Raw genomic sequence first — 24,202 nt, 5'->3', positions numbered from 1 at the left:
CAAAAGGAAAACAATCCTAAGCACACAGCCAAGACAACACATTAGTGACTTCAGGACAAGTCTCTGAATGTGCTTGAGTGGCCCAGCCAGAGCCTGGACTTGAACCCGATCGAACATCTCTTGAGAGACCTGAAAATAGTTGTGCAGCGACTCAAGGCTGTAATCGCTGCCAAAGGTGTTTCAATAAAGTACTGAGTAAAGGGTCTGAATACTTATGTAAACGAGATACTTCCGTTTCAAAATGTTAATACATTTGCAAAAATTTCTAAAAATCTGTTTTTGCTTTGTCATTATAGTGTGTAAAGTGATGAGAGAAAAAAAGCAGTTGAATCCATTTTAGAATACGGCTGTAAAGCAACAAAATTTGGAAAAAGTCATGGGGTCTGAATAGTTTCCGAATGCACAGTATGTTTTCTCCCACGTTGGATATAAGATGAGTGCTTTTACTAAATGTGTCTTCTGTTATGGTCTGCATAGATCAACAAATATGAATATGACCAGCGGATGGGATGGAAAAACAGGTATAAACAGCTGACCGTGTTTACTTTAAAGGTGTTGAAACAAACATTTTCATAACTTTTGTGTGCTAAAGACATCCTCCCACTGAATTATTCCATAAAATCCTCAGGAGTCTTTATTCCCTGTAGTCCGATTTGAAGATGCTATCCCTCGCCTAGACAGCCTCGCCACGCATTTTTACATAAACAAAAACCAAAATGTCCCTTGTCTATCACGAACGCTGAATTACATTTTATTTGAACTTACTCTGTCGATTTTCCTTGGGGTTATTTCTTATATGGGAATTTGAGGCAAAATATTCACAGGAAAGTATTATTAAACAAACTTCAAAACATGTTTTTTTCTGTGTGGCTCTAACAAAGTATTTGCTCATCACCTAAGGCAAGTGCACAAGACGGTAGTATATGAACGTGACGCATGCATACTAACCGAAGTCAAAGATTATCTATTATATTGAACAAATATTTGAGTGACCACTCTAACAATGGAAATACATGTCATTAAAGATTGAGATCAGGTGGGACCATTCTAGCCAAAGAAAGGGCAGATACGCATATGAACAACAGGCCATATAGATATGTAGATCATCTTTGTATTTGTGCCATTATAGCATTGTTGATAGCATGGGCAGCGCCATTGAGGCGATCTCCAATTTAAAGTTGTACATGTTCTTCTTCACTGGCTGATTGCTCCCAACTCATAAGAATTCCCAAACAGTTGACTACTTTTAAAATGGCGGAAGCCCTCAATGGCAATGTCCATGCTAAAATGGGTTATATCTGTACTGAGTCCTCTCTATGACAACAGTCACAACTCTGATATAAAGTCTTTATTTTTCTTTGTTCACGAAATGCTACATGCGTCCACTTACCTCAGTGTATTTGTAACAACCTAACCATCACAAAACTTATAATCGATCAAATAAGCCTCACATAGCAAATTAGCAATTACATTTTTTGTTGACCGAATTTGACACTCTCTCATTGATCTCCACACAAAAAAAACTCTCACTTCGCCTCTTGCTCTCTGCCAAAGTCTTGAAGCCAGGCAGACGGGCCCAAAATTCCAGATAGGCTGGTCCAGTTTTAGCCCAGTGGGCCTGTGTAACTTTCTTTTTTTACGCAAATTGATCAATAACTGACTAATAAAGGGGGCCTCAAGTCAGAAAATGGGCTGGTGTCAGGGCCTCTGCTTGTAGTTGTTTACATGGTTTTGCTATGTGCCAGAAGGGTATGCTACGATGCAAGCTAGATCAACTCAGGATTTTCTAAAGGTATCCAGCTACAGTTAGCATCACGTTCCAGCTCAGGCTTCATCCACGTAACAAAAGGTGTCGTGCACCTGCCGCTTACTCAAGCCTGCTCTAGCTGGGCTTGTGACTGCATGCACATGTGTCTAGTAGTGCGCCGTACTCTTTATTGAGACAATGCTGAAACATAAATCCATGGGCAAGTCAGTGCCACATTTTCACAAAAGAAAGAAAAGTTTTCTTGCAAATTCAGCAGGTGTGAAATAGGTTGTTAAAAGTGTATGTAGCCAGGTGGTAAAAGCAGTGTGTAAGAGTGAGAGCAAGCAATTACAGCTGTTGAAATCTCTCTTGGGTCCAACCTTACTTTAGATGGGTAATTTATAATGTACCGGAATATATCTTATTTTGCATCATCTGCAGTGTATAAGAGTTTGTTTTGTAATATTTATGCCAGATGGTCATGATAGCCTGTTGATACTTTCAGATTGACATGAGGATCTTAGCTTCTTGCTAGCTGAATACCAGTGCTCTCAGAACCATGTTGTAGAGTTGATAACATTGTTTAAATCGTGAGTAATTATCAGAATGACATTCTATTTCAAGTAAAGCTTCAGGGTATTGTATTTTGTTTAATTTTTTATTGTAATTTATGTGTTGTTAAGACATTTCCCCAGTGCTTTATGGGTGAGATGAGGATTTTATCAGGTATGAAGGTAAGACCCAGATGCAGACAACGTCGAATTAACAATGGTTTAATAATCCAACAGGGGCAGGCAATATACAGGTAAAGGCAGGCAGGGGTCAGTAAACCAGAGGATGGGCAACGGTACCGGACAGCAGGCAGGCAGGCTCAGGGTCAGGGTAGGCAGAGTGATCGGACAGGCAAAGGTCAAAACCAGGAGGTCGAGAAATAGAGAGACTGGGAAAAGCAGGAGCTGCGACAAAAACGCTGGTTGACTTGACAAACAAGACAAACTGGTAACAGACAAACAGAGAACACAGGTATAAATACACAGGGGATATTGGGGAAGATGGGCGATACCTGGATTGGGGTGGAGACAATCACAAAGACAGGTGAAACAGATCAGGGTGTAAAGATCTACTGTTCCATGTGGGGTGTAGGGTATCACGTTGACAGTGTGTTTGTAAGCATTCATATTGTTTTATGACAAATTGTATTTTTGTTTTTAATGCACTGTGTCACTTTGTTTATGAACATCTTGTACTCAGACATTTGACATGTTAGAAAGTCTATTCTAACTGTGAACATTGTGGTATTTGTATTTTCCTTTTTTTCCTTTATTTAACGCAGAGCCACTACCGTTTATGCATTTCATTGTACTCAGATTGTTTTTATGCATTGTACTAACAGATTTATTTCACGTGATTGTGATTGACTGAACTTGACTTTATGGTGAGTTCGACAGAATAAACAATCCGAAATTAGTTTGTGTCCTGCGCTGGGTTTACTTTCGCCAGGCTACATGTGCTTTTGGTGTCCTTGTCACTGCACAAGTACCTTTTTCCCACTCCTATCAATAAATGATTACTGATTACTGTGTCTGGCGTTTCAAATGCATCCTGTCATTACTAAATGTGCAATGGGATATGTATGTTAACATTACTATATTTGAACACACAAAAAACATTTGATTCATAAAATATTTAATCAGTCGTCTTCCTCAAATGAATGGGATGATGATGCAAAGAGGATGATGACACAACCAGTGCAAGAGGAAGGGAATCTGATTTAATTGGTCCTCAATTTGTGGCTGGGACACTCAATTTACAGCTCAGATTTAGCCTTGATTTAGCCTGCTTAGGAGAAAGTTAGTTCTGAAGGATTAGATTCCATAGAAATTTACCTGGCTAAAAGGTGAGACACTTTTGTGTCACTGGTTTTCCCGAGTTGAACTCAGAGTTGACCAAAGCTACTCGCTAACTCCTCAAACCTCATTTGTAATATATGGCTCTGGTGATAGCAATCTCAACGGCAGTACCGGCGCTCTAAAAAGTCAGGTAAATAATACTTTTTTGACCCAAATAAGGATAGCCGCACAGACAAATGTAAGTTCAAATGTAATTTGAACTTGTAATTGTATTAAACATTCTGGCTTTTGCAGGACTTTAATACAGGAAAAGCTGGAAACACAGGAAAGCTGGAAACACAGTCTGATCTACTGGTTGTCTGATTTATTAGGCAAGATTCCCAGAAGGAACGGAAAAAAAATACACCAGTAAATTCTAGCAGAATTGTTCCTAAAAACAACTTAAACTTGGCACAAAAAAAAGTCAGTTAGCAAATGATAGGCTCAAATATCAAATCCTAAGCTAAACTGTCTTGTTCTCCATTCTTAAATTAGTCTGTTGAGCATTGTAATTTGCTAGGTTAAATTTGCTTCCTGTTCTGGCAGTGTTACCGCAAAACCTGACTGTATTCCCGCGAGATCGGCCCCAATTACCGCGAGAACTCGTTGGAACACTGTCAAAACAGGAAGCATATTCAAATCTGTGGTTGCTAAATATATTCAACTAAATGTATATAATATCAATGGTGGAGAGCAAGACATTTACAGCTAATTTAGTATTTAACATTTCAACCTATCATTTACTAATTTACTTTTCTAGAAAATAATTTTTGGGAACAATTCTGCCAGAATTAGCTGGTGCTAAAACTGCAGAGGTTGTATGTCCAGGGTCACACCAAGACTGCACACTCCTGGATTGCATGCTACCTGGCAGGTCGCTCCTACCAGGTGGCGTAGAGAGGATCTGTGTCTGCACCATGTGCTCTAACTACTGGTATCCCCCAGGGCTCGGTTCTAGGCCCTCTCCTCTTGTCTGTTTACACCAAGTCACTTGGCTCTGTTATATCCTCACATGGTCTCTCCTATCATTGCTATGCAGATGACATTCAACTACTCTTCTCCTTCCCCCCTTCTGACACCCAGGTGGTGTTGCTCATCTCTGCATGTCTAGCAGACATCAGCCCACCACCTCAAGCTCAACCTTGACAAAACGGAGTTGCTCTTCATCCCGGGGAAGTCCTGCCCGCTCCAAGACCTCTCCATCACTTTTGACAACTCCACAGTGTCCCCCTCCCAGAGTGGAAAGAACCTTGGCGTGACCCTGGACAACACCCTGTTGTTCTCTGAAAACATCAAAGCAGTTACTTGCTCCTGCAGGTTCATGCTCTACAACATCCGTAGAGTACGACCTTTCCTCACAGAGGAAGTGGCACAGGTCCTACTCCAAGCACTTGTCATCTCCAGTCTAGACTACTGCAACTCTGTTGGGTGCCCAGTGGCTCTGCTTGGCTGGATCAGCTTACACTGGATCAAAGCGTTGGCACCAAAGCATTAGGGGAGGGGTGTAAAAGGGAAGGAGGGATGAGAGCTGGGGTAAGGGCCTGAAGGCTGAGGATAGTGAGGATGGTGAGAGGAGGGGGTGAGGGGGAGATTTTGGGGAAGGGTGTATAAGGGCTTGGTTTGCCTAAAACAGGCAGAACCCCCCCCCCCCCCCCCCCCCCATCAGCACTGGCTCTGGAAAGATCCCAAACAGCTGAGCTCTACCTACCCAACCCTTACCTCTCCCCTCCCCCCACCTTACCTCACCCCACCTACCCCCACCAACCACAACCCCCATGAGTCTATTTACTCATCCGCTTGTTCGCCAGCAGCGACAGCATCCCCTGAACCGCCCCCCTCCACTTAGACAACCCATCCCTCCATCCTCCCCTCTGCCCTATCATCTTCCTCTGAGATATGATGAGCGAGGAGCAGCACATTACCTATCTTACTGCTCTCCTCTCTACCTCTCCCGGCACTGTTATATTTCTTCTCTCACCTCTTCCTTTTCTCCTCCTTTCATATTCCAGGGTGCTTTTCTTCTTTACTTCCGATCGCACTTCTCCTCAAGGTATCAGTGTGTGGTATCTCAGTCGCTGGAGTTAGTGGAGTCTCTTAAAAGTGCTAGCTCATTAAGGGGGAATGTTTGGATATGCCTAGTTTGTATTTTTAGTGTGTTTGTTTGTGCAGGCTGTGTTCTCTGTGTCTAGCATGTGTGGTGTAAAGCAGAAGTATCGGAAAGTGCTGAGTCTCATCCTCTCTGTTCCACTGTGGCGACCCAAAAACTTTTTTTCCCAGTATAACAACAGCATCCGTGTGCCATGTTGAACATTATGCTTTGTGAAACGATATGGTACACAGGCCTGCTGTGCTGTGCATGGCATGGCCCCGAACCTATAAAACCAACTACAAAAGGGGAATTGGTTTCTTATCTACAGTATATTATCTGAGGAAAACCTTTGAGGTATACATTCCTCCCAAGTGGGATGTGGTGTTTTTCCACACATACTGTAGAAACTTGATGTGACATTGTCTGCTCCTGCTCTGTTGATTCCCTCTCTTTCCACGTACAACCCCTGACCCAGGTCTCTCATCCTCTGAGATTGCTTTTTAATTGACTATCTGAAACAGAAAACCATCCCCTAACATATAACGCAAAGGTCTAACAACCCAAAGGCTGCATTTTCGAATCTCATCAAGGACAGCTTTAGCATTTTAGCTAATTAGCAACTTTGCAATGACTTACTACTTTTTAGCTACTTTGCAACTACTGTTAGCTAACCCTTACCCTAACCTTAACCCTTTAACCTAACTCCTAGCCCTAACCTTAAGCCCTAACCCTAACCCCTTGCCTGGTTACTGTTAGCCACCTAGCTAATGTTAGTATTAGCCACCTAGCCACCTAGGTAACATTAGCCACAACAAATTGGAATTCATAACATATCATACAAATTTGAATCCGTAATATATCATACAAATTGTAATTCGTAATTTATCTTACGAATTGAATGATGGACAACCACAAATTAATGCACAGTGTTTTCCATTAGCGCTGGCCGTCAGCTAATCAGCCGGTTACAGGCTCATTTTCAGCTGGCTTCTTTTTCCACTTCATATTAAATAGTCTACTTTTCCTTTAAAAGTTTAAATTTGCTAGTACGTCGAGCCCTCTCCTGCTAGAATGAACAATATGCATCGTCTAGCAAGCTATTGATAAGATTGGCACCAGTCACCAGTCAGTCACAATGCAAGCGTTAACAAGGGATTGCAGTCTGCTGTCTGTCCTGCCTCCCAGTACAATATGTTTGCCCTGTGGTTGGTTAAAGTCAAATTTCTTCACACCGAGGAGGGAGAGAGAATGATGCTCATGAATTTGCACGTCCCATGTAGGCCTAATGTAAGTTGTAACGATTAATCGAAATCGACGACTTTGGGCTCTATTCAATCAGATCCGCTTTAGCCGACATCCGCATAGTGGTTGTTTTGGCTGTGTAGGAGATGGAACTGCATTAGAGCTGTCAAATCCATAAGCGGCTCCTGTCATTGTATGTATACAATGCCACTGGCTGCAACAAGTTGCATAACGACAAATCCCATGTAGCCTTGTTTACAAGTTCGAACATTGGAATGTGAGCTGTAATCTGTACCTTGATTAGGATTATCATTGTTTAATTGAATGATTTTTAAATGTGAGCATAATTATTTATATACAGCCCACACATTCTCATTCTGAACTTCTTATGAGAGTGGGGCAGGTGTGGCTTTGTGACAATGATCGCAAGAGCAGCTGCTCACCAATTTGAGGGCTCCAACACAGTTCCACCTCTGACCCAGCAAAATCATCTACTATGTGGGTGTCTGCTATTCACAGTTAATGCTTGATCTGATTGAATATAGGCCTTAACCTAATTATTGTTTTCTGGCACATTCACTTATTTTCTTTCGCGTGTTTCACATAGCCAGCCACGTGGAGTCATTGGGCATACTGTAGTAGACTATTTACTATGCTTTGATTGACAACTCAACAGCAAGTGTTGACACGTTTATTAAAGGTGTCAAACTGACTGAATAAATCTCTTTTATCCCTTTGTCATTGATAAATTATGCAGTGTGGTTATGTGTCCATGCTATTGCATTGGGACAAGGGGAGTTCCATCTAAAAGGACCCATGAGTACCAACATGTGAAGTTCATTGGAGCATGGCAAATTCGGTGTCAAAGATAACAGTCTACTGTATATATTATTTTAAATTTAGGCATATACAGTATACATTCTTTAACCATTTCAATCATAAAAATGTGTAATAAGCAAAAGCTTTGATTTCTGATTAAACAGACGGAAAAGGGGTCTTAATCAATTAATAATTAATAATCAAACTTGATATCAGTAAAAACACTAACTAATTGGTAGGTTTATCTTTACTTGTTACTTCTGTGAACTTTATAATCCTCCCTCCTCATGAGGGAGAGAAATTAGAAAATATCTTATATGTCGGTTTCTGGTAACGGAATTGCAAGCAAGGTTTCTTAACTTTACAGAAGACAAATCATTTCTCCAAAAGGAAATGTTGATATTCTTTGAGCAGGGGTCTTTACTTCAACATAATTGTGTTTTAATGTATTTCTTATACCTTGTCATGACGTTGCCCTCTTTGAACACAGTGAGCACCATCCCCCTACCTCTGCACCATCGCCCTCTGTCTCCTACACCCAGGCTGCTGTGGTCAGAGAGGTCGTAAATTCCTGGAGGAGACTATCTCCTCATGGCCACAGTATAGAGAGAGAGTGAGTTTTCATAAAGAGAACAAAGGAATTTCTTCCACCTCACAGAACTGGAGAACCGAACGACATTTATGTTCTGGAGAAGGTATAAAAGATCGGTGAAGTATCCAGCTATGAACTGGTCCGTTTGGTACAATTTTGTGAAACTCATGAGAGACAATACTGCCACATTACCATAACCATGTTTATAGAAGAGTCTCAGGTATGAGACTTACATCTAATGGTTGTATAAAATGAATGAATGATGAAGCTATTTGTGAGATGATGGGATGCTATGTAATGATGTTAATGTGAGAGAATTGTATTTCTGTTTAAAGTTTCACTAAGTCATTGGCACGCCCCCAGGGGCACAGACAGGACCTGGAGTCATGAGACAGCCTTTTTCTATGTCTCGAATAAAACCCCCACCTAGGTATTCCCACTTCAGACCAGCTTACCTCGATAACGAGAGGGCCAAGGTTTGAGAACAGACCGAGCTTACCTCAATTACGAGATGGCTAAAGGTTGCAGACCATGCATTTCTCTTGCTGAACTTTTAACTATACCACGTGGTTAAACTCTTACTATCGATAACGACATAATAAGAACAAGTCTTTGATATTAATTACTAGTCTGCAGCTAGGAATTCGGTATCATTGAACGCGAAGACCGACAACCGCCGAAACACCTATCTATAACAACATGAATGAATGTCACTCTGAACTATCCATTCTAACCACGAGAGAGAGAGCGGACAAACTCTCCAACAGAAACAAACTTTTCAACAGAGATCCCGACAACACCCTGAGCGTAAATATATATATATTGATTGCAATTAATCCCGAATGAGTGAGCGTTCAGGTGCAAAGGATTAGCATTTCAATTGTTATAATTATCAACTCTGTAGTGCCTTCTCAGCTGACCCCCACTCCCCTTTTGCCTAACAAGCCGCCATGCCGGTTTAGCCCACTAGGGCATATTCTCCAATCATTTCCTTGTAACCATATCTACTGTTTGTTATGCATTTCTGTGAATTACCTAGTTAGTAAATAAATGATTTTAAGACAATTGATGTATGGATGACTCATAGTGAAGACTGGGTTCGTGCAGATAACCAACAATTTACGACGTTTGGAATGAGACTAACGTGAGGTAAATAATAATTCATTAAATCAAAGACTAATTGATCAGATATTAAAATATCTGAAAGTTATATTAGGAAAATTATAACTTTGTAATCTGAATATTTTCCTTGGTGCCCCGACTTCCTAGTTAATTACAGTTACATGATTAATCAGTTTAATCGCGTAATAATAATTACAGAGAGTTATTTGATAAATAAGTCTTCAGTTTTAATGATGCCAAAGACACGACAACCTTTTAATACTTTTTCTGGTAGATGTTGTGCAAAATCTGTAATTGTGCTACCAAATCGGTAATGGAATTACAGAAGCATCTGTAACGGAATTAATGCAATTCAATTGGCTACAATGGGAAATAATAGTAGTCACAACACAAGCCACAGTTGGGTCACCTGCTATTGTTTTCCCTTCTACTTGCATACTGTTATGTTCAGCTCATAACTTTTTTTTCTCTTTCTGTCATCTCTTTTCGGTGGTCAAAGCAAGACTGAAAACAGTCTGGACATGCCATCACTCTCACTCTCACTCTCCCTCTCACACTCTCTCTCTCTCTCTCTCTCTCACCCCCAGTTAATGTCACCTCTCCTGACCATTTCGAATCCCACCATACCTTCTCCACTATGCAATCTGGTTTCCGAGCTGGTCATGGGTACACCTCAGCCATGCTCAAGGTCCTAAACAATATCATAACCGACATCGATAAGAGACATTACTGTGCAGCCGTCTTCATCGACCTGGCCAAGGCTTTCAACTCTGTCATCACCGCATTCTTATCGTCAGACTCAATAGCCTTGGTTTCTCAAATGACTGCCCCGCCTGGTTCACCAACTACTTCTCAGATAGAGTTCAATGTGTAAAATTGGAGGGCCTGTTGTCCGGACCTCTGGCAGTCTCTATGGGGGTTCCACAGGCTCAATTCTCGGGCCGACTTTTTTCTCTCTATATATCAATGATATCGCTCTTGCTGCTGGTGATTATCTGATCCACCTCTACACCTCAACTGACTATCCTACCGACTTCGGCGATGTAATTTACAAAATAGCCCCCAACACTCTACTCAGCAAACTGGATGTAGTCTATCACAGTGCCACCCATTTTATCACCAAAGCCCCATATACTACCCACCACTGCGACCTCTATGCTCTCATTGGCTGGCCCTCACTACATATCCGTCGCCAAACCCACTGGCTCAGGTCATCTATAAGTCTTTGCTAGGTAAAGCCCCGCCTTATCTCAGCTCACTGGTCACCATAGCAACACCCACCCGTAGCACGCACTCCAGCAAGTATATTTCACTTGTCATCCCCAAAGCCAAGACTTCCTTTGGCCGCCTTTCCTTCCAGTTCTCTGCTACCAATGACTGGAATGAATTGCAAAAATCTTTGAAGCTGGAGTCTTATATCTCCGTCTCTAACTTTAAGCATCAGCTGTCAGAGCAGTTTACCAATAACTGTACCTGTACACAGCCAATCTGTAAATAGTACACCCGACTAACTCATCCCCATATTATGACTTACCCTCTTGCGCTTTTGCACCCCAGTATCTCTACTTGCACATCATCATCTGCACATATATCACTCCAGTATTAATGCTAAATTGTAATTATTTTTGCCTCTTTGGCCTATTTACTGCCTACCTCCCTACTCTTCTACATTTGCACACACTGTACGTAGATCTTTCTATTTTTCTTTTATTTTGTGTTATTGACTGTATGTTTGTTTATGTGTAAATCTGTGTTGTTGTTTTTGTCTCACTGCTATGCTTTACCTTGGCCAGGTCGCAGTTGTAAATGAGAACTTGTTCTCAACTGGCCTACCTGGTTAAATAAAGGTGAAATATAATTTTTTTTAAAAATAAAGTTCAGTGGCGACCCCTTCTTCAGGGCAGGTAGTTCTACGGACAATTTTTTTTGCTCTGACTTGCACTGTCAACTGTGGGACCCTATATAGGCTGGTGTGTGCCTTTCCAAATCATGTCCAATCAATTGAATTTACCACAGGTGAATCAATGGAAAAAGGATACATCTGAGCTCAATTTCGAGTCTCATAGCAAAGGGCCTGGATACTTAGGTAAATAAGCTCTTTCTGTTTAAAAAAAACAACTGTTTTCACTTTGTCATTATGGGGTATTGTGTGTAGATTGATGAGGAAAAAATGTATTTAATCCATTTTAGAATAAGGCTGTAACGTAACAAAATGTTGAAAAGGGGAAGGGGTCTGAATACTTTCCGAATGCCTGTTTTGCATGTTATTTTAGCATTAATGCGTATCACATATCAGTTTGCACACAATGTAAAAAATTATAATACATCTGCATACAAACATGCTCACTTTTTTGCTTTCTTGAGTAAGGCAGCTCCAAAATACAGGTGTTTCATCCTAGTTCATTGCTTTCTGTGGCAGTGGGCAACCTGCGGGAAAATATGAAGCGTAGGGGTTGGTAATGTTCTCTAGTTGCACTGTGATTGGCTCAGTGTTCTGTCACTCATGGGGACACTACATCACTACAAAATCTACGGGGAGAGCTTGAAAATTCATGCCCCTTGAGTGCTGCCACAGAGTTACATTAGAAGTGCCCATCCAAGAAGGCTGAAGGTCATTGGCCACAGATAAAATTATGTCAAATCACATTATATCTACAGTAGCTTTGAAATACTTATTTCCCTCATTAAAATGCAAATCAATTTATAACATTTCTGACATGCGTTTTTCTGGATTTTTTTGTTGTTATTCTGTCTCTCACTGTTGAAATAAACCTACCATTAAAATTATAGACTGATCCTTTCTTTGTCAGTGGGCAAACGTACAAAATTGATAGCCGGGTGTAGAAGTGGATTCACTCCATGGTGCTAAAAAGAAAGTACTGCTTTTGGGACAGCTTTATGTAGGCTCTGACAGTTTGTGGGCACCATTTTTCACCGTTATAATGCAATTAATGTAGTGTTGTGTAGTTTGCCCCACCAAGATTTACGTGCGAAAATCGCCACTGCAGAGGTCTATGTTTCATAAGTTTGGACAGTACAGTACAGTACAGTAGAGCACAGGAGAGAACAGTACTTTAAAGTTAAGAAAAGTACAGTAGAGTTCAGTACAGTAGAATGGAGCACACTAGAGTAGAGCACTGTGTAATGTACTGCATTGTAGTATACTCTACTATACTGTACTGAACATATCGACTTTACTGTAATGTATCTGTCCCGTGTGGCTCAGTTGGTAGAGCATGGCACTTGCAATGACAAGGTTATGGATTTGATTCCCATGGGGGACCAGAAAAGAGCATCTGCTTAATTACAAAAATGTAAATGTACTGTTCTATACTGTGATGTACAAACTTGTAAAACATAGACAGCTATGATGGTTTCAGATGTGGTCTGGTCCCAACCAACCAAATGTGGTCTTGTTTGGGGGCGGAGCTCATTATAATAATAGCGAGTGTGTAGAATAATATCTAAATATGCAAATATGTTTATTTCTACCTTTGCATACCTATTCAGGATACGTCACCATGAAGTGAATTATATTCATGTCCATAGATATGCATTTCTGTATAGTACAGATCAGGGACCCATGATGTGTTACTGGTATTCCGTTACCCGAATGTAAATCCACTTCACCTACTGTAGTTCAATAACCCATTTTTTTTTGTCAAACTCAAGGTGACATTTCATAGCTTTCAAAGAAGACATCTTTCTACACACATCTTTGAATCTTCATCTGGAGCAGATATTTCACATTTTGGGAAACGTGGTCGCATAATATACTGAGGGAGATTTTACCATAGTTCTGTTACCAAACTTTTCTTCTTCAGAGTTATTCTAGTAAATGTGATTTTGTGAAATTGTCTGTGTTAATTGATCAAAGTAGTCCTTGTGCATAGAGTTGTATGATTTGTTAAATAAGGTCATCTTTATTGCTTAGTCAAATGTGACCCCGTCTGTAAAGCGAGGAAATTGGCTAGTAAAAATTTATCAGGCCTCACTGTAGTTCCTTAATGCTTCTGACAATTTTACAGGCACTGGCAGTCCCAGTCTGTGAGTGGGAACAACGGCGGTGGCGAAGTAGCAGTCTTACCCGATGAGGAGATGTGGACGTCTGCCACGCTTGGCCTATAAGGCCCCTGGGGTTAGAGAGGGTTCAGAGACCAACCACTCGTCATTACACTGCCAGTCCACAGGCCTCCACCTTGAAAATCACTTTGCCCAAGATGGAGAGAGAGAAGTGAAAAGGACGAAGAGAAGAAATGTAGTGAGTTACCATGACGAGGAAGCGAAGGGGAAAACACAAACAGAGGCGGGTGGGAGCTGGGTCGTTGGATGTGAGAGGTTGATAGCTTCGCTGGCGATTCTGGAGCCTATTGTGGTGGTAGTGTGGGCGTCAAGGACATTACACACCCCTCCTCTTTCACCCCCTCCTTTCTCCCCCTCTCTCTCTACCAAATATCTATGGCTGTCTCTTTACACTTCCCCTCCTCCTGTAGCTTACCCATCTTCCTATCCCTCTATCCTGATTGTCAACGTCCGTTGGCTGTCACACTCAGAGACAGGAAGACCACCTGTGGCAGGCCAGACTGCATCTAAATGGGGTACTGGCAGTGTGTGTGTGTGTGTGTGTGTGTGTGTGTGCGTGCGTGCGTGCGCGCGCGTGCGTGCACGCGTGCCCAATCATGTCTGAATTCACACAAATGGGTTTGACGATGTGCTGGGCAAAGACTGGACAGACACAACAACTGATGTCAAGCCAACACTCAGACACTGAGAAAGGCTTGCCTGCTGTGTGTAATGAGAAAAATAAAGATGATACGATGTATTGAACCAACAGAGTGGAGAAAAAAGAACAACAATAAATGAACAGCGCAAAACAGAGGAGTGAATAACACAGTTCAGATGAGGTGCCCACAAACAGGAGAAAAAGCAGCCCTGTATCGATTTGGAGTAGCAAGCCTAGCAGCATCGGGAGTTTTCCTCTATCCAGGAAGAGTTTCTACACACACAGGATGGACCACAGGGGATATGAGCTGTGTGTGTGTGTGTGTGTTTGTGTTTTAAGCTGCAGCCTTTTAGCTCAGGAAAGGCCTGAAGGTTGGTGGAATATAGGCAAATAAAGAATTAATATTTCCACTTCATATGTAAATAACTGTGAATAATACAGTTACATTATGTAAGTCTTTCAAGCACACACATCAAATATCCATATGGAAGTCTGCTGAAATGTCACATTTCTACTGTACAGTGACTCACAGGGCCACCTGGAATATATGACACCACATCTACTGTGGCACAGGACATCCCTTTGAGGGGAACTGGGTCACCAGTCAAATATTCATGGACTGTGGGCTTCGCTTCACCAGTGACTGCATGGAGACAAACCTCAGGACAGCATGGAGCTGCCTGCCAGTTGCGGAGGCCCCAGAGCTACATGGCCTGTTTGGGTGAGTGTCTGTCATGCGATCTCTTGTCATGGGATAAGGTGACAGCAACTGGGTACACAAGCTACATTTCTGCCGAAGGAGCTCTATTTTGGTTGCCTCTGGTACATTCTAATGCCTTGATTCCATCCAAAATACACAGCGAAATGATTAAATACTTTATTTAGTTTACCTCCCAGATTGGAAAAATGTGTTCTGGTATTGTATAGAAAGATTCTTACAATTTAAATTTCTGAAATGTATGAATTCAGTGTATTGTTAATTGTTTTGTGATCAGGACAATTTTTTTACCTTTCATTTGTGTCCTCTTGAGATTACAGTCTTATGTACTGTTTTGCTGCAAGATATGAATTGCCACAATGATGTTTGTTCTTCAAATTATGTATTTTTTTAAAACACAAAAATGGAGTAAATAACCCACATGATCTTGGAAAAATAAATTCAAGGTTAAATTGAAATAATAAAAGGGCTATATCAGTCTTAAGAATTATATATCTTTCCTAAATGTATTTCCAATTACTTTTACATAGGGCCCTGTATAATCAAATGTTTTGCCTGATTCCATTGTTCTTTCCCATATTTTCTCCATTTAGTTTCTCCATGTTTCCGTTTTTCCTGTTTTCAGGTTTTCAAATTTAAAAACAACTTTTTTTTAAACAACTAAATTGTACGTTATAAATCCACAACCATGCTTAATAAACCACATCAGGAGAACACTTTGAGGTCTGGGAAAAATCTGTGTGTCTTTACCTCGAACACCTCTAATCCAGGCTGTATCACAACCGGCCGCGATTGTCCGATAAGGCGGCGCACAATTGGCCCAGCGTCACCCGGGTTTGGCCGGTGTAGGCTGTCATTGTAAATAAGAATTTGTTCTTAACTGACTTGCATAGTTAATTGAAGGTTAAATATATATACATATATATAAACTCAGAAAAAAAGCAACATCGTCTCACTGTCAACTGTGGTTATTTTCAGCAAACTTAACATGTGTAAATATTTGTATGAACATAACAAGATTCAACAACTGAGACATAAACTGAACAAGTTCCACAGACATATGGCTAACAGAAATGGAGTAATGTGTCCCTGAACAAAGGGGGGTCAAAATAATCAAAAGTAACTGTCAGTATCTGGTGTGGCCACCAGTTGCATTAAGTACTGCAGTGCATCTCCTCCTCATGGACTGCACTAGATTTGCCAGTTCTTGCTGTGAGATGTTACCCCACTCATCCACCAAGGCACCTGCAAGTTCCCGGACATTTCTGGGGGGAATGGCCCTAGCCCTCACCCTCTGATCCAACAGGTCCCAGACGTGCTCAATGGGATTGAGATCCGGGCTCTTTGCTTGCCATGGCAGAACACTGATATTCCTGTCTAGCAAGAAATCACGCACAAAATGAGCAGTATGGCTGGTGGCATTATCATGCTGGAGGGTCATGTCAGGATGAGCCTGTAGGAAGGGTAACACATGAGGGAGGAGGATGTCTTCCCTGTAACGCACAGCGTTGAGATTGCCTGCAATGACAACACGCTCCGTCCGATGATGCTGTGACACATCGCCCCAGACCATGACGGACCCTCCACCTCCAAACCGCTCCCGCTCCAGAGTACAGGCCTCGGTGTAACGCTCATTCCTTCGACAATAAACGCAAATCCGACCATCACCCCTGGTGAGACAACACCGCAACTCATCAGTGAAGAGCACTTCTTGCCAGTCCTGTCTTGTCCAGCGACGGTGGGTTTGTGAACATAGGCAATGTTGTTGCCGGTGATGTCTGGTGAGGACCTGCCTTACAACAGGCCTACAAGCCCTCTGTCCAGCCTCTCTCAGCCTATTGCGGACAGTCTTTGCACTGATGGAGGGATTGTGCGTTCCTGGTTTAACTCGGGCAGTTGTTGTTGCCGTCCTATACCTGTCCTGCAGGTGTGATGTTCGGATATACCGATCCTGTTACAGGTGTTGTTACACGTGGTCTGCCACGGCAAGGACGATCAGTTGTCCATCCTGTCTCCCTGTAGCGTTGTCTTAGGCATCTCACAGTACGGATATTGCAATTTATTGCCCTGGCCACATCTGCAGTCCTCATGCCTCCTTGCAGCATGCCTAAGGCCCGTTCACGCAGATGAGCAGGGACCCTGGGCATTTGTCTTTTGATGTTTTTCAGAGTCAGTAGAAAGGCCTTTTTAATGTCCTAAATTTTCATAACTGTGACTTAATTGCCTACCGTCTGTAAGCTGTTAGTGTCTTAACGACCGTTCCACAGGTGCATGTTCATTAATTGTTTATGGTTCATTGAACAAGCATGGGAAACAGTGTTAAAACCCTTTACAATGAAGATCTGTGAAGTTATTTGGATATTTACAAATTATCTTTGAAAGACAGGGTCCTGAAAAAAGGACGTTTCTTTTTTTGCTGAGTTTATATATATGTAAGAAAAATATTTCAGGTGTACACCTAGCAAGAGGTTGTTGTTTAGCTGTGTTTTTGTATGGCACAAAAACAAATTGTTGACAATAATCATGATATCGTTCTGCCAAGTAAGCATAGGCTACTTTGTAGTTAACATTTAAGCAAGGTTTTCCACCTACCAGAATAATGTTTTCATTAGCAGCATTGCTAACGGCTACACAAAGTGGTAGACGCATGCACTGCACGCACACACACACACACACACACACACACACACATGCAGGGGCATTCTTGTTGACTCTTCAGGAAATAAGAATCACTGATGCTTTCTTTTCATGTGTTATGATAAACTTGGGCAAATTAATAGAACTAAGGTCAATAAAAAATGGTATATTGTTGAATTCCATTTTAATGCCTGGATATCATGAGGGCCATAATGATCATATTTGGACCAGAATAAGGCTCTCCACTACCTATTGTTCTTGCAGTGATTATTCAACATCTCCATTGAATGTTTTCATAATTTATCTTCAGATAATCGCCAAAAAGCCTAGGCCTACCAGTAGCCTATGCAAATTAGGGAGCCATATGAACAGCTCTCTCACCTATGTGAGTCAGTAGTCTCACCTAAGTCACACTGATTGACGAGATGAGAGTCACTGAATTTAGCATCACTCTCTAGCAAGTCCCAACATCCTAGGAAAGGAAACCTAGGAAATCCCTTGGTTTACAGGAATGGAATTATGCTTTGACTCAAATTGTCCACTTTAAAATGTAGGCTATGCCAAACAAAAACCATTTATTTCAAAGTTTAAAACCTCTTAAAGATCGTACCCTTTTTTTAAAAATGTTGCTTAAAATGATATACCCAAATTGATTTACCACCATTGAACGGATTGTGTGAGGGAGGGTGTGTGTGTGGGTGTGTGTGGTCTGTGCAATTGTATCCATTATTTGGTTCATTACATCCATATGTAGGCCTGTATACTGTACTTTCTCTATATCTGTTCATTGTATGGTTGAGTGCTTCTTTGCAGTGTCTGTGTAATCTAGGTGTGTGTGCCTAGAAGTGCGTGTGTGAAACTACAGATGGGTGTGTACTACTGAGCAGAAGATCACCTTGACTGTGGTCTGTCTCAGAGAGAGCCGTGTGCTGTGGAGCTGAGGAGGCGAGGTTGGGCTGGTTTCCAAAATGCTGTTCTGCTCAGCATAGCCATCTACAACCCCCTCCCATCACCCTCTGACTGATTACAGTAAGTCCCAGGTATAGCACTGCCCAGGGAGCCTATTAGAAAGCCAAAGTCAATGACGACAACTACTGAGACAAAAACACAGACCTAGGCCGCTACACCACATTCTCCCCTCCTACCTCTCCCTACCTCTCCCCTCCTCCTCCTCCTCTCTGTATGCTGGTCCTGTCAGACAGCTGCTGAACCGGGCTGTGTTCAACATAGGGATTTCCCTCCTCTGTCTTATTTTTCCTTATACCAGGTAGTATGGGCAAGTTGGTATCTCTAAAATGTATAGTCATAATAAAAGTGTAAATGCTGTATCCTATCCTTATTTATTTGACCTTTATTTAACCAGGCAAGTCAGTTAAGAACAAATTCTTATTTACATTGACGGCCTACCAAAAGGCAACACGTCTCCTCCGGGAACGGGGGCTGGGATAAAAAAATATATATATATAAATATAGGACAAAACACACATCACAACAAGAGAGACAACACTACATAAAGAGGGACCTAAGTCAACAACATAGCAAGGCAGCAACACATGACAACACACCATGTTAGCAACACAACATGACAAGACCATGGTAGCAACAGAACATGGTAGCAGCACAAAACATGGTACAAACATTATTGGGCACAGACAACAGCACAAAGGTCAAGAAGGTAGAGACAACAATACATCACGCAAAGCAGCCACAACTGTCAGTAAGAGTGTCCATGACTGAGTCTTTGAATGAAAAGATTGGCATCTTGTCTTTTCTTATTTATCCACCACTAATAATCAAAATCCCTTACACCACCTCTTCACTTATCACCTTTTCTCTCATATCCTCCTATTGCCTTATTTTTCTTTTCTCTTCTTCCTCTGTTCTTCATTCTTTAAATGTGTTTTCCCCTCCTATATCCCACCCGTTCATCCCCCTTTTCTCTCCTCTATAACAATGTTTTCTTGGTGCTTAGAACCCACATTTTGAAACCACAGTGAAAATCAGGAAGTCACTGGACAATGGTACCAGCCCCCTAGAAATCCACTAGCAATAAAATGGGAGAACTTTGCTGCTATTCTGAGACGCTCTGCCATTTTATAGCCAGTCAGCCCATTGCTCTGTAGTTTGTCTGGAGCGAAACACAGACCGGAACCCTCCAAGCTATTTTCAGGCCCTTTCTAAAAAAACTTTATTGTGAACATATAATTACAGGCCTTCTATGCTGTACTTATTTCCCAAACAATATGGTGTACTTTTACACAAGGACATGAAATTACTCTCCATTCAGAACGTGCTGTTAGACAACAAGGCACTTGATATACTGTGGACAGCCGAGCTACTATTGACTGCCCTGCTAAACCCTGGCTAGGAGCCTTTCTTCTCCTCTCCTGTGCTATGTTCTCTCTGCTCTCTAATTACCCACATGCCACTCTAGTGGCCATGTAATGATGGTGATGGTGATGATGATGGTGATGGTGACAGAATGACTATGGCCTTGTTGGCAACACCTCTCAATTCAATGTCAAATCTAGATGCAGAGCAGGGAGAGAAAAGAAAGAGAGAACAAGAGAGACAGAGAAAGAGAGAGAGAAACATTAATCTCATTTTGAGCATAAACATTTTTACAAAAATTGCTTACATTTTTTATAATTAAATAATTAAACAGAGTTAGCCTACTCATAAATTGTTTAATGAAAGAATATCTTTAATAAAAAGTATCTATGGGGTGGGTTGATAGACTTGTGAGTGATAGACAATATTCTGTGCGAGTAAATTCCTTAGTGGCACTAATCTCTCTCTCCCTCCTTCCCTCCAGCTGGGAGGACTTCAGGGGAATTGAACCAGGCTCTCTCAGCCCAGGGAGGAAATTACAAATAAGTACTTCCAGCTTACTGGAAGAGCCACGTGTCAGAGGCTTCAGGCAGGGCTAGCTCTAGCCCTTTGGGGATCATAAGCAAGATTTGGTGGTCCATGGAGCAGAGATTTTTTTTTTGCAAGTTTATGACAAGTTTCGTGCAACTCAACTAATTTAGCCAGCGGGCAGAGGGAGAAAAATGTCAGTTTTACAGCTAATTCCCTGCAATTTGACCCATTTTGCCATAGGGTGAAGATACGTTTTTTCAGTTTTAAAGCTAATTTCCTGCTATTCTATACATTTTGGCATGGCTTATGCCATGTTAATGATATCTGCGTGAGAGTGACTAACAAAATCAATGGGGACCCTGGAGGTCAGGGCCCCTGGGCACGTGCCCTGCATGCCTCGTACCTTGCATTCTTGGTCGGTATTCGGCCATGATTACTAAAGGTTTAGATAGATGGCTTCTTTTTTTTTTACATGGCTAATTGAGTGACTGTCAGTGCCTTATTTAACAAGAGAAAAGTTTCTGATGCACAACCAAATTTCGAACTTACAAAATATGTATTCTACTATCCTAACTTGTTTTTATGGGTTGGGGTACCCTAGCGACTTGTGTCCCTAAGCGACCGCTTATGTCGCTTATGCCTACAGTCGACCCTGGCTCCAGGACAGGAAATAGAAGGGACATCTTAGACTGTCACACAAAGGATTCTGTGTTCCAGGAGCACTCTGCAAGAGGCAGGCTGAGCCAAACTACAGTGTAGAAAGATGTAGAATACCTTTCATTTCTTTATTTTTCTCTGTCTCTTTTGGAACAAGTTGATGAAGTTCCTGAATCAATCAGTTCTCCAGTAACCAGGCAACAGCCCCAGTATTTTTTTCTCTCAGTCTTACTCCCTTTCTGCCTCTCTCTTTCTCCCTCTCTCTGCTCTGTTGTCACTCAGTTGTCGGCGGGCCCGTGTCTGACAGTGACTGCATTGTTCTCTCCATTTGTCACTGCTCTCCTTTTGGTCAGACAGCCGCCCCGGTCATAATTGGTGCAAATGTTACCAGCATCTGTGTCTGGTGAGCATCTCCAACGACAGCGGTTGTCCAGGCGGCCGACGTTTGTCGTAACGTCACCATCTTGGCGATGGCCCAGTACTCTGGCTACTACGCTGGAGTACCTGCCACTCAGAATTACCAGTGGCACACCCAGAAGAGACAAGGCATTTCACGCTTCCAAGAAATGAGGCCGTTTGAGAGCAACATTTGATAATATGCTTATTTCACCTCCCCCACAACCCCCTCCACCACTAACCCCGACCCTCAGGGAAGGAAAGAAAAGGGGTGGAGAATTTTTAATAGCACTTTGGGACAGGGCTGGAGAATGAATCTCTCGACAGTGCAACGTGTCATGTCATTTTTATAACGCCATTTTATATTTCTTTCTACTGTAAAATCACTGCCTCTGTAATGACAGAAGACATGGGATTCTCATTTGCGTTGAAAAGAGAGGGAGGATAAATGAAATCAACTTGTATTGGTCACATACACATATTTAGCAGATGTTATTGCGGGTGTAGCAAAATGCTTGTGTTCCTAGCTCCAACAGTGCAGTAGTATCTAACTATTCACAACAATACACACAAATCTAAAAGTAAAAGAATGTAATTAAGAAATATATAAATATTACATTGAGCAATGTCGGAGTGGCATTGACAAAAAACAGTAGAATAGAATACAGTATATACATTTGAGATGAGTAAAGCAGTATGTAAACATTATTAAAGTGACTAGTGTTCCATTTTTAAAGTGGCCAGTGATTCCAAGTTCATGTATAAAGTGCAGCAGACTCTAAGGTGCAGAGTTGTGTAGCTGGGTGGTAGCCGGCTAGTGATGGCCATTTAACAGTCTGAGGCCTTGAGATAGAAGTTGTTTTTCAGTCTCTCTGTCCCAACTTTGATTCACCTGTACTGACCTCGCCTTCTGGATGATAGCGGGGTCAACAGGCCATGGATCGGGTGGTTGATGTCCTTTTTCGCCTTCCTCTGACATTGGGTGCTGTAAGTGTCCTGAAGGGCAGGTAGTTTGCCCCGGGTGATGCGTTGGGCAGACCGCACCACACTCTGGAGAGCCCTGGTGTTGCGAGTGGTGCAGTTGCCATACCAGGCGGTGATATAGCCCGACAGGATGCTCTCAATTGTCCCGAGGTTCATCTCTGGGGACTCTTAGTCCCTTTCTTTCAACCCCTTCACTGCCTCCCCCTTCTCTATTTCCCCACTCTCTTTCCCCTCATGGCCATTTCCAATCCCCTGGTGTGGTGGAAGTTCTCTGCTGGCATGAAATCCTGAACACTAATCTGCGTTTGTTGAGGTACCAACACCGTCCATGGAACTATGGCTGTCAGGCAAGGGATAGTAATATTATAGATTTGTCTTTGGGTGGACTTTAGCCTCGGGTATATACCACCTATTAATATACCGTGTTTTCAACTTACTAAGCACTCGTGTTGATCAGAAACATCTGGATAGGTGTAAGCAATAGGGTGAATGCACTTTGAAGTAAATCTCTGCTCAGAAAGCTCTTTCAGCCTTTAAATTGCTGAAATAAGTAAAACAACTCAATGATGAGAGTATAGTCAGAAGAACTGATACCTGACACGGAAATGGTGGCGTAACAGGAAGATTGGAGTACCATGAACCAAGAGTTTGAGTTCAAATCCCAGTTGAGGACAAGTTGAATAAAAATTACTGTATAAATGACATGCACAATGTGTGTAAAAAATGTAGGTTAAAAACACTTTATTAAGATGTGTGTGTCCTTAACCTTGCCTACAGACAAAGAGCTGTGAATGGTTCAGTGGTTTACCAATCATGGCCTTGATTGGCTCTGCAAAAGAAACAAGGCTTGATGTGGGGGGAGAATGTCTCTTTGGAACTATCAGGCGATCTCCTGACAACTGATACACAGAAATCCCACTTGGCACAGATGACAATTCAATGTTTATTCCATGTTGGTTCCATGTAATTTTATTGAAAGTACGTGTATAAACAACATTGATTCAACCAGTGTGTGCCCATTGGGATGTTTTTGCAACGTTCCCATGAAACATGTCTAGAACATGAATATATTTCATAATATGGGTTCGGAGAAATCTGCAATCTGATTGACTGAAATTGGGTTTCTAAGTCTTTGACAATTCCCTGTTATCCACACTGTGAAGTAGGATAATCACTTACTGAAGTAGTACGTGGCGTCAAAGTGTCAAGACGCCAACTCCAAGCCTTGACCAAAATAAAAAAAACATGGCAGACAATTTATCTCGCCTCAGATCCGATGTTCCAATTCATCCCAAAGGTGTTCCATGGGGTTGAGGTCAGGGCTCTGTGCAGGCCAGTTAAATTCTTCCACAACGATCCCGACTAAACATTTCTCTATGGACATCGCTTTGTGCACAGGGGCATTGTCATGCTGAAACGGGAAAGGGCATTCCCCAAACTGTTGTACAGAAAGTTGGAAGCACAGAATCGTCTAGAATTTGATTGTATGCTGTAGCATTAAGATTTACCTTCACTGGAACCAAGGAGCCCAAACCATGTAAAACAGCACAGACCATTATTCCTCCTCCACCGAACTTTATAGTTGACACTATGCATTATGGCAGGTAGCATTCTCTTGGCACCCGCCAGTCCCAGATTTGTCCATCGGACTGCCAGATGGTGAAGCGTGATTCATCACTCCAGGGAACATGTTTCCACTGCTCCAGAATCCAATGGTGGCGAGCT

The sequence above is a fragment of the Salmo trutta genome, chromosome 9, assembly GCF_901001165.1.
Source record: "Salmo trutta chromosome 9, fSalTru1.1, whole genome shotgun sequence".
NCBI classification, from domain to species: domain Eukaryota; kingdom Metazoa; phylum Chordata; class Actinopteri; order Salmoniformes; family Salmonidae; genus Salmo; species Salmo trutta.
Note: the sequence above shows the minus strand (reverse complement) of the source record.